Source organism: Bubalus bubalis, chromosome 2 (genome assembly GCF_019923935.1).
Source record: "Bubalus bubalis isolate 160015118507 breed Murrah chromosome 2, NDDB_SH_1, whole genome shotgun sequence".
Taxonomy (NCBI): Eukaryota; Metazoa; Chordata; class Mammalia; order Artiodactyla; family Bovidae; genus Bubalus; species Bubalus bubalis.
In genome coordinates this window covers 41220928-41231992 of record NC_059158.1, presented here as the reverse complement: position 1 = coordinate 41231992, position 11065 = coordinate 41220928, and the positions used below count along the sequence as shown (strand labels likewise).

Genomic DNA, 11065 nt, shown 5'->3' with positions numbered 1-11065 from the left:
AAGAGTTCTTTTTTTCTATTTAATTTTTTATTGGAGTATGATTGATTTACAATGCTGTGTAAGTTTCAGGTGTACAGCAAAATGATTTATACATATACATACATCCACTCTTTGTTTAGATTCTTTTCCCATATAAGCCATTACAGAGTACTGAGTAGAGTTTCCTGTGCTCTACAGCAATTTCTTATTAGTTATCTATTTTACCGTTAAAAAAATAATTTTATTTATTTATTTGGCTGTGCTGGGTCTTCATTGCTTCGATGGCTTTCTCTAGTTGTGGCGAGTGGGGGCTACTCTCTAGTTGCGATGCGTGGGCTCCTCATTGCGGTGGCTTCTTTTTTGGAGCACAGACTCTGGAGCATTTGGGCTTCAGTAGTTGCGGTCCATGGGCTCAGCAGTTTAGGTTCCTGGACTCTAGAGCACAGGACCAGTAGTTGTGGCTCACAGACTTGGTTGCTCCGAGGAATGAGGGATCTTCCCAGACCAGGGATTGAACCTGTTTCTCCTGCATTGACAGGCGAATTCTTTACCATTGAGCCACTAGGAAAGGCCCTAGTATATAGCAGTATGTATATGTCAATCCCAATCTCCCGATTTATCCCTTCCCACCTTATCCATTGATAACCATGTTTGTTTCTACATCCCTGTGACTCTATTTCTGTTTTGTAAAAAAAGTTCATTTGTACCCTTTAAAAAAAAAAAGATTTCCATATATAGGAAATATCATATGATATTTGTCTTTCTGTATTAAAAAACATGGAACACTCCATGAATTTGCGTGTCATCCTTGTGCAAGGGCCATGCTAATCTTCTCTGTATCATTCCAACTTTAGTATGTATTGCTGAAGTAAGCACTTAAATGCTTAAATTTTTTTTTTTAAAGCCAGAATGCTTTATTCATTTACTTTTGGCTGCGCTGGGCCTTCGTTGCTTTGTTCGAGCTTTCTCTAGTTGTGGTGAGCTGGGGCTACTCTTCGCTGTGGTTTGAGGGTTTCTCGTTGCAGCGGCTTCTCTTGTTGCAGGGCACAGGCTTCAGCGGTTGTAGCACACGGGCTTAGTTGCTCTGCAGCATGTGGAATCTTCCAGACCAGTGATCAAACCTGTGTCCTCTGCATTAACAGACAGATTTGTATGCACTTGGCCGCCAGGGAAGTCCATGCCTGAACTTTTGATCTGGAATTCTTTTAGAGTTAGAGTTCCAACTTTGTTTTTGGCAGATATTTAGGCCATTCTTTCCACGGTTTATTGACTAAACCATCTTTTCTCTACTAATTTGAAATGCCATCTTTTTTATGCAATAAATTCCCGTATAAAGTGAGTCTATTCCTTTCTATTCTTTATTTTGTCCCCATAAGTTCATCCATTTATATTCATGCTTCAGTACTGCACAGTTGCACTCATCTCACATGCTAGTAAAGTAATGCTCAAAATTCTCCAAGCCAGGCTTCAGCAGTATGTGAACTGTGAAGCTCCAGATGTTCAGGCTGGTTTTAGAAAAGGCAGAAGAACCAGAGATCAAATTGCCAACATCTGCTGGATCATCAAAAAAGCAAGAGAGTTTCAGGAAAACATCTATTTCTGCTTTATTGACTATGCCAAAGCCTTTGACTGTGTGGATCACAAAAACTATGGAAAATTCTGAAAGAGATGGGAATACCAGACCACCTGACCTGCCTCCTGAGAAACCTGTATGCAGGTCAGGAAACAACAGTTAGAACTGGACATGGAACAACAGACTGGTTCCAAATAGGAAAAGGAGTATGTCAAGGCTGTATATTGCCACCCTGCTTATTAACTTCTATGCAGAGTGCATCATGAGAAATGTTGGGCTAGAGGAAGCACAAGCTGGAATCAAGATTGCCGGGAGAAGTATCAATAACCTCAGATATGTAGATGACACCACCCTTATGGCAGAAAGTAAAGAGGAACTAAAGAGCCTCTTGATGAGAGTGAAAGAGGAGAGTGAAAAAGTTGGCTTAAAGCTCAACATTCAGAAAACGAAGATCATGGCATCTGGTCCCATCACTTCATGGGAAATAGATGGGGAAATAGTGGAAACAGTGGCTGACTTTCTTTTTTGGGCTCCAAAATCACTGCAGATGGTGATGGCAGCCATGAAATTAAAAGACGCTTTCTCCTTGGAAGGAAAGTTATGACCAACCTAGATAGCATATTCAAAAGCAGAGACATTACTTTGCCAACAAAGGTCCATCTAGTCAAGGCTATGGTTTTTTCAGTGGTCATGTATGGATGTGAGAGTTGGACTATAAAGAAAGCTGAGCGCCAAAGAATTGATGCTTTTGAAGTGTGGTGTTGGAGAAGACTCTTGAGAGTCCCTTGGACTGCAAGGAGATCCAACCAGTCCATCCTAAAGGAAATCAGTCCTGGGTGTTCACTGGAAGGACTGATGTTGAAGCTGAAGATCCAATACTTTGGCCACCTGATGGGAAGAGCTGACTCATTTGAAAAGACCCTGATGCTGGGAAAGATTGAGGGCAGGAGGAGAAGGGGATGACAGAGGATGAGGTGGTTGGATAGCATCACCGACTCAATGGACATGAGTTTGGGTGAACTCCAGGAGTTGGTGATGGACAGGGAGGTCTGGCGTGCTGCGATTCATGGGGTTGCAGAGTCTGACACGACTGAGTAACTGAACTGAACTGAACCATGCAGTTCTAATGGACACAGTTCAACAGTAAATTCTGGTATTAGGTTAGACTATTCTCTAAAGGTACTTTGGGTGTGGGCCTCCCCTGGATTTCCAAGACATGGTCTGAGGGTGAGGATCTGAGGTAAGGCATGGTGTATACACTTGGCTTTAGCCATAATTGTGCTCTTGAACATTCTGGTTGGGATAAGTTGAGGAATCCATCTGGCAATCTGAGACTCAGGTCCAAGTTCTGACTTCACCATTGAGAACTGGGTGACCTTACTTTTCTGAGCCTCTGATTACAGGGGTCTCTCCACCAGCTCCAGCTTTCTTCAGTTCCAAGATTTGAGGACTAGGGAGCCTCGGGAGTACCAAGCAAGATTGTGAAAGGATAACCAGTTGGTCACTTTGACAGGAAGTCCCATAGATTAGCACAAGAGATTGGCTTGCCACGGAACGGAAAGAGTGGTTAAGCAAGAAGCAAGACTGTTAACAGTTCCAGAGCTCGTGGTCTCCTGGGGGCAGTTTTTGCCTCACTACCGGGCCCAGGAGGTACGTGGCTACATGCACGACTGGGAGCCTCTGAGAGGTGGGAGCGACCCTGGAGTTGCAATGCTTCTTTTCTTTGGTGGTGTGAGGATGGGGGAGGGAGCTGTGGTCCCCACCCAGCTGCTGGGATGAGCTGCAAAGGGCTGAGGCTTTTTCTCATGAATCTGGAGCTCTCTGCAGCTAGTGGAAGGCATTTGGGCAGGAGACTCGGATAAATTATCTACCCTTAAATGGTCGTGTGACCCTGGGCAAGTCACCTGGCTTCTCAGAGCCTTGGTTTCTTTTTGAGGTTAGCAGGGGCAAGAGAGAGGATAAATATGCTAGGAGGTCTCTTGGATCTGCTGACTTGGACAACTTGAGTTCTGTGACTAGCGCTGTTACTTGCAGTTACTGAAGGAGGTGGAGTGAAGCACAGACCCAGGTCCTCACCCCTTTGAAGAGAGGATGATGGAACTGGTGAGGTGCAGGTGCCCTGTTGCAATTCTGCCCTGGTCCCCACAGCACCCTCTTACGAGGCTCTTCACTTCCTGAGGGAAAGCCTGTGGTCCCTGCTCACTGAGCCGAATCCTACAATGGGGAGCTGATTTCTGGTAGGACTGGGAGCAGGATTCATTAGCCCTCAGGTCTAGCCTCAAATTTCATTCGATTTCTTGGGTGAGGTGGGGAGAGGGCGCAGTGCCGGGGGTGTGTGTGCGCATGCATGCGTTGCTCCCGGGCAAGATGGCATTTCCCATGGTTACAGGTGTGAGGCTCTGATGACCAGTGAGGGGAATGTGGGGTCTTCCCTGGTTGTCCAGTGGTTAGGACTCTGCGCTTCCTCTGCTGGGGGGCCTGAGATCCATTCCCGGTCAAGGAACTAAGATCCCACAGGCCCTGCAGTGCAGCTGAAAAAAAAAGAAAAGAAGCAGGGATGTGGCGGAGGAGGGGGCACTGACAGAGGGATGCCCCTGCTGGCAGACTCAAAGGGCTTTGCTCTGAGTGACTCTGAGTGGGCAGGAACCTTGGTACACACCAGAGGTTGTGACAAGTGTCGTGTCTGACTGTGAGGGAGTAGTGAGTGTGAGGGAGTAGTGAGTGTGTGTGTGTGTGTGTGTGCGTGCATATGCCTGTGTGTATGCACAGGTACACCTTTGTGAGAACTGACTGAAGGATTTCCCGTTGTTTCTGAGCGCCCATCCCTGGCCTAGATGGGACACAGACTGTTTTTAGGGCACTGTTCTCAGCTGTGAGGGGGAACTCCCTGTCCCTGACTGATGGTGACAGGTACGTTGAGGCGGTGCTGGCCCTAGGGCACCTGCTGCCTTTCAGCCCCAGGACTCCTGACAGGCAAGGAGGGGGCCGCTGAGTGCCACCTGGGCAGAGAAGACTCGACGGGCTCAGAGGGCTGACACTGAGGTCTGAGGCATAGTGGGGAATGGCGAGGTGTCCAGTAGGCGCTGCGTCCTTACGCAGTGTCAGGGGACTGGTGGAAATGGGGTGCAGCTCAACTAGGAACTCCCCCACAGGGTGCCAAGAGCATCCCATGTCCTGCGATGTGGCCACAGGGATTCTATTTCAGGATTGTGACTCCCTTCACTTGTGGGAGCCTGGCATCCTCAGTGACATGGCACCCACATCACAGCAGACTCTCCTCCCCAGGGCTTCAGTTCTCGAAGCTTCCACAACAAGAATCTTATCTTTCTGCCTCATGTGTGTTATCTCCATCAACGGAAGTGCACGTGGAACTTGAGTTTCTAAGTCTGACAGCCGGAGCAAAGCCTCCCACTCTGCCCTGTTTCAAAGCCCTGGCCCATCACGGCTGCTCCGTCTGGTGTCTGTGATCCACAGAGGCGTTTCCTGCCCACCGAGGAGGTGCTTCTCCGAGAAGCGGTCTTGGGGCAAGTCTGTCCTGTGACAAACCCAGAGAGTGGGTCTGGTATCAGGTTTGCTTCCGATGTCATGGCTTGGGCTGGTGGCCTCTGCCTTTCGGAACTCCCTCCCTCAGTTTTCTCACCTGTTGAGTGGGTATAAAATCATATCTGTACAACATCTGACTTTTATGAGACTCAAATGGAATTTCACCCGAATCCATGTTATCACCACCGATGTCATGGGCTATTGTATCCAGTGGTTATCCTATGCCATATTCGGGGCATAGTTCTGAGTGCTTTACATTGATTACATATTCAACAAATATTTGCTGAGCGCTGACTGTATGCAGGGCACTGTTCTAGGCATTTGAAATAGAGCAGTAAACAGAAGAGGCTTCTATTCAGTAAGAGGAGATGCAAATTTTACAAAATAAATGAATAAAAGACTCTATTCTGGGAAGGTGACAAGTGTTGAGAGAAAGTAAAGCTGGAGAAATTCCCTGGTGGTCCAGAGGTTAAGAATTCAAGGTTCCACTTCAGGGAGCATGGGTTCGGTCCCTGGCAAGGGAACTCAGATCCTGCAAGCCACGTGGTGAGACCAAAAAAAAAAAAAAAGATAAAAAAAAAGTAAAGCTAAAATGTGAATTGGGCTCTGCTGGGAATAGGAAGTGATGTTTCCAGTTCAACTGTCTTATTTCATCTTCACGGCAACCCTGTGTGGGAGACACTAGTCTCATGTCCCAGTGAGGAGAATAAGGCACGGAGATGTTATGTGACTTCCCCATGGACACATAGCCTGTGAGCGGCAGGGCTCGGAGAGGCAGAGTCTGCCTGACTCTAGAGCAGTGGGACTGGAAATCACTCCCTCTCTTGGCCTCTTTTTCCACATTTATGGGTCAAGAGGGTGCAATGGACCCTCTTCTGGTACTGATGCTCAGTGAGTGTTTCTTTGATTATAACATACAAGGCCCAAGGCCCAGCCTATTGGAAAGTCGTCGGGTCATGGAGGAAGGAGACCCCCCCTCTTAGGGAGACGGTGAGTGAGGATGGATGGTGACTTCCAGGTGTGGACAGATGCAGCCCAAGGAGGGGTGTGTATCTCGTCATTGTCTCCAGGGAGAGCTTGGAGGGTGATGTGGTTGTGGAGATATTGATACTAGTGGAAGGACAGTTGGATTTGTGGATGAAATTCTCTATTCTAACTCCCGGAATCTCATTCTTGGCTTGGTTTTTCCTCCTCTGGTTTTTATGTTTATTTTTTGGCCTTGCCGTTCGGCTTGAGAGAATTCAGTTCTTCAACCAGGGACTGAACCTGGGCCCTCGACAGGGAAAGTGCAAAGTCCTAACCAATGGTTGTTGTCCAGTCGCTCATCTGTGTCTGACTCTTTGCAGCCCCATGGACCGCAGCACACCAGGCTTTCCTGTCCTTCACTATCTCCTGGAGTTTGCTCAAACTCTTCCATTGAGTCGATAATGCCAGCCAACTATCTCATCCTCTGTCATTCACTTCTCCTCATGCACTCAATCTTTCCCAGCATCAGGGTTTTTCCAAAGAGTTGGCTCTTCACATCAGGTGGCCAGAGTATTAGAGCTTCACCTTCAGCAGCAGTCCTACCAATGAATTCAGGGTTGATTTCCTTTAGGATTGACTGGTTTGATTTCCTTGAAGTCCAAGGGATCTCAAGTGTCTTCTCCAGCATCACAATTCAAAAGTTAACCACTGGACAACCAGGCAATTCCCATCTCCCCTGCTTTTTATTAAGAAAACTTTCAAATCTACAAAAGTTGAGCAAATAGTACAATGAAAGCTATTGGACAGATGGTGTACAATTTGCCCCATTTACTCTCTCTCTACACACACACACTATTTCCTCTTAATTTGCTTATGTATTTACACAGAGCCATTTGAAAGTGAAATGCAGACATTATATATACTTCAGCATGAATCCCTTAAAGACAGAGATTCTTCTACATGATCACAACACGTGTTACACCGAAAAAATTTCACATTGCTCAGTGAATATCTGATATAAAGTCCATATTCAAATTTCCCCAGCTGTCCACAAAATATCCCTTATTCTTACTGCTTTTTTTTTTTGAAGGAGAATCCAATTAACAATCACATAATATATTTAGGTGTCATTTATTTTTATTATCTTTCTCTCTGTTTTCTTTTTGGCTGCTCCACATGGCTTGTGGGATCTTAGTTCCCTGACCAAGGATTGAACCTAGGCCCTTGGAAACGAGAGTGCAGAGTTCTAACCACCAGATGGCCAGAGGATTCCCTATTTTTATTCCCTTGGATATAGAACAGTCCCCCCTGCCTTGTATTTTCTTTTACAACATCGGTATTATTTGAGTCTACTAGTTGTTTGGTAGAACTTCCCACATTCTGAGGGACAGTGTGAATCAGAAGAGGAAACAGTGAGTAACATGAGGGCATGAGGATCCAACACATGCCCAGAACAAGGCTGGGCAGCATGAGGGGATCCAGGGTTAAGTCTGATCTCTTCTGCCCTGGAAGTCACTGCTAAATTATGTCACCTCCCCCAGGAAGTCTTCCCTGATAGACACTGCCGAGTGAGTTGCTCCTTTTGCAGTGCTCTCATAGCACTTGGCACACAGGTTTGCCGCCCCTTCCACACTGTGCTGTAATTAATCTTGTGCTTCTTCTGCATGAAGCTGTGTGAGTACCTCCAAGGGAGACCAGGAGTTAGTCCACGCCTATATACATAAAGGGCCAGGGGCTCCACTTGGGTATGTAGGTTGTGTCCTGCACAAAGGTGCCTGGTCAAACAGGGAGAGGGGGGACTAGACTCCAGCCAACTGGCCACTTGCCAACCCTTGGGCCCTGGTACTGGGCTGCATCTGCTGGGAGGAAGGAACACTTTTCCTAATTTGCCTAATGGAGCCACACACACCATGGCAGGCTCGGTTCCCACTCTGCCTGCATTCAGCTGGTGTTCAGTAAACAGTGGTCACTTAAATGCATGCTAGGTCTGGGAATGGATGTGCTTGTGATTGTTCTTTGGGGGAAGAAACTCTGATTTGTAACATTTGCTGATTCCCATGGTATAAATTGGTAGAAAAGTTATGACCAACCTAGATAGCATATTGAAAAGCAGAGACATTACTTTACCAACAAAGGTCTGTCTAGTCAAGGCTATGGTTTTTCCAGTAGTCATGTATGGATGCGAGAGTTGGACTGTGAAAGAGGCTGAGCGCCGAAGAATTGATGCTTTTGAACTGTGGTGTTGGAGAAGACTCTTGAGAGTCCCTTGGACTACAAGGAGATCCAACCAGTCCATTCTGAAGGAGATCAGCCCTGGGTGTTCTTTGGAAGGAATGATGCTGAAGCTGAAACTCCAGTACTTTGGCCACCTCATGCGAAGAGTTGACTCATTAGAAAAGACTCTGATGCTGGGAGGGATTGGGGGCAGGAGGAAAAGGGGACGACAGAGGATGAGATGGCTGGATTGCATCACCAACTCGATGGATGTGAGTTTGAGTGAACTCTGGGAGATGGTGATGGACAGGGAGGCCTGGCGTGCTGTGATTCATGGGGTCGCAAAGAGTTGGACACGACTGAGCAATTGAACTGAACTGAACTGATGGTATAAATTGAGCCCTCCTTTTTGGTGGGTGGGGGCAAGAATACTGGAGTGGGTTGCCATTCCCTTCTCCAGGAGATCTTCCCAACCCAGGAATTGAACCCAGGTCTCCTGCGTTGTAGGCAGACGCTTTACCATCTGAGCCACCAGGGAAGTCAATGGAATGGGTGAATTTAACTCAGATGACCATTATATCTACTACTATGGGCAGGAATCCCTTAGAAGAAATGGAATAGCCATCATGGTCAACAAAAGAGTCCAAAATGCAGTACTTGGATGCAATCTCAAAAATGACAGAATGATTGATCTCTGTTCATTTCCAAGGCAAACCATTCAATATTACAGTAATCCAAGCCTATGCCCCAACCAGTAACGCTGAAGAAGCTGAAGTTGAACGGTTCTATGAAGACCTACACGACCTTTTAGAACTAACACCCAAAAAAGATGTCCTTTTCATTATAGGGGACTGGAATGCAAAAGTAGAAAGTCAAGAAACACCTGGAGTAACAGGCAAATTTGGCCTTGGAGTACAGAATGAAGCAGGGCAAAGACTAATAGAGTTTTGCCAAGAAAATGCACTGGTCATAGCAAATACCCTCTTCCAACAACACAAGAAAAGACTCTACACATGGACATCACCAGATGGTCAACACCGAAATCAAACTGATTATATTCTTTGCAGCCAAAGATGGAGAAGTTCTATACAGTCAGCAAAGACAAGACTGGGAGCTGACTGTGGCTCAGATCATGAACTCCTTAATGCTGAATTCAGACTTAAATTGAAGAAAGTGGAGAAAACCACTAGACCATTCAGGTATGACTTAAATCAAACCCCTTATGATTATACAGTGGAAGTGAGAAATAGATTTAAGGGACTAGATCTGATAGACAGAGTGCCTGATGAACTATGGACGGAGGTTCGTGACATTGTACAGGAGACGGGGATCAAGACCATCCCCATGGAAAAGAAATGCAAAATGGCTGTCTGAGGAGGCCTTACAAATAGCTGTGAAAAGAAGAGAGGGGAAAAGCAAAGAAGAAAAGGAAAGATATAAGCATCTGAATGCAGAGTTCCAAAGAATAGCAAGAAGAGATAAGAAAGCCTTCCTCAGCGATCAATGCAAAGAAATAGAGGAAAACAACAGAATGGGAAAGACTAGAGATCTCTTCAAGAAAATTAGAGATACCAAGGGAATATTTCATGCAAAGATGGGCTTGATAAAGGACAGAAATGGTATGGACCTAACAGAAGAAGAAGATATTAAGAAGAGGTGGCAAGAATACACAGGAGAACTGTACAAAGAAGAGCTTCACGACCCAGATAATCATGATGGTGTGATCATTCACCCGGAGCCAGATATCCTGGAATGTGAAGTCAAGTGGGCCTTAGAAAGCATCACTACAAACAAAGCTAGTGGAGGTGATGGAATTCCAGTTGAGCTATTTCACATCCTGAAAGATGATGCTGTGAAAGCGCTGCACTCAATATACCAGCAAATTTGGAAAACTCAGCAGTGGCCACAGGATTGGAAAAGGTCAGTTTTCATTCCAATCCCAAAGAAAGGCAATGCCAAAGAATGCTCAAACTACCGCACAATTGCACTCATCTCACATGCTAGTAAAGTAATGCTCAAAATTCTCCAAGCCAGGCTTCAGCAGTACGTGAACCGTGAACTTCCAGATGTTCAAGCTGGTTTTAGAAAAGACAGAGGAACCAGAGACCAAATTGCCAACATCCGCTGGATCATGGAAAAAGCAAGAGAGTTCCAGAAAAACATCTATTTCTGCTTTATTGACTATGCCAAAGCCTTTGACTGTGTGGATCACAGTAAACTGTGGAAAATTCTGAAAGAGATGGGAATACTAGACCACCTGACCTGCCTCTTGAGAAACCTGTATGCAGGTCAGGAAGCAACAGTTAGAACTGGATATGGAACAACAGACTGTTTCCAAATAGGAAAAGGAGTACATCAAGGCTGTATATTGTCACCCTGCTTATTTAACTTATATGCAGAGTACATCATGAGAAACGCTGGGCTGGAAGAAGCACAAGCTGGAATCAAGATTGCCGGGAGAAATATCAATAACCTCAGATATGCAGATGACACCACCCTTATAGTGGAAAGTGAAGAGGAACTAAAAAGCCTCTTGATGAAATTGAAAGAGAGTGAAAAAGTTGGCTTAAAGCTCAACATTCAGAAAACGAAGATCATGACATCTGGTCCCATCACTTCATGGGAAACAGATGGGGAAACAGTGGAAACAGTGTCATACTTTATATTTTTGGGCTCCAAAATCACTGCAGATGGTGATTGCAGCCATGAAATTAAAAGACGCTTTCTCCTTGGAAGGAAAGTTATGACTAACCTAGATAGCATATTAAAAAGCAGAGATATTACTTTGCC

The 11065-nt window shown here is 45.7% G+C and overlaps 1 non-coding gene across 1 annotated transcript; it reads right to left on the bottom strand.

Moving 5' to 3' along the window:
• Window positions 1-750: 750 nt before the first annotated feature.
• LOC112583000 lies at window positions 751-856 on the bottom strand. The gene has a single exon (XR_003107366.2). It is a non-coding gene; the product is annotated as a U6 spliceosomal RNA (small nuclear RNA).
• Window positions 857-11065: the final 10209 nt, after the last annotated feature.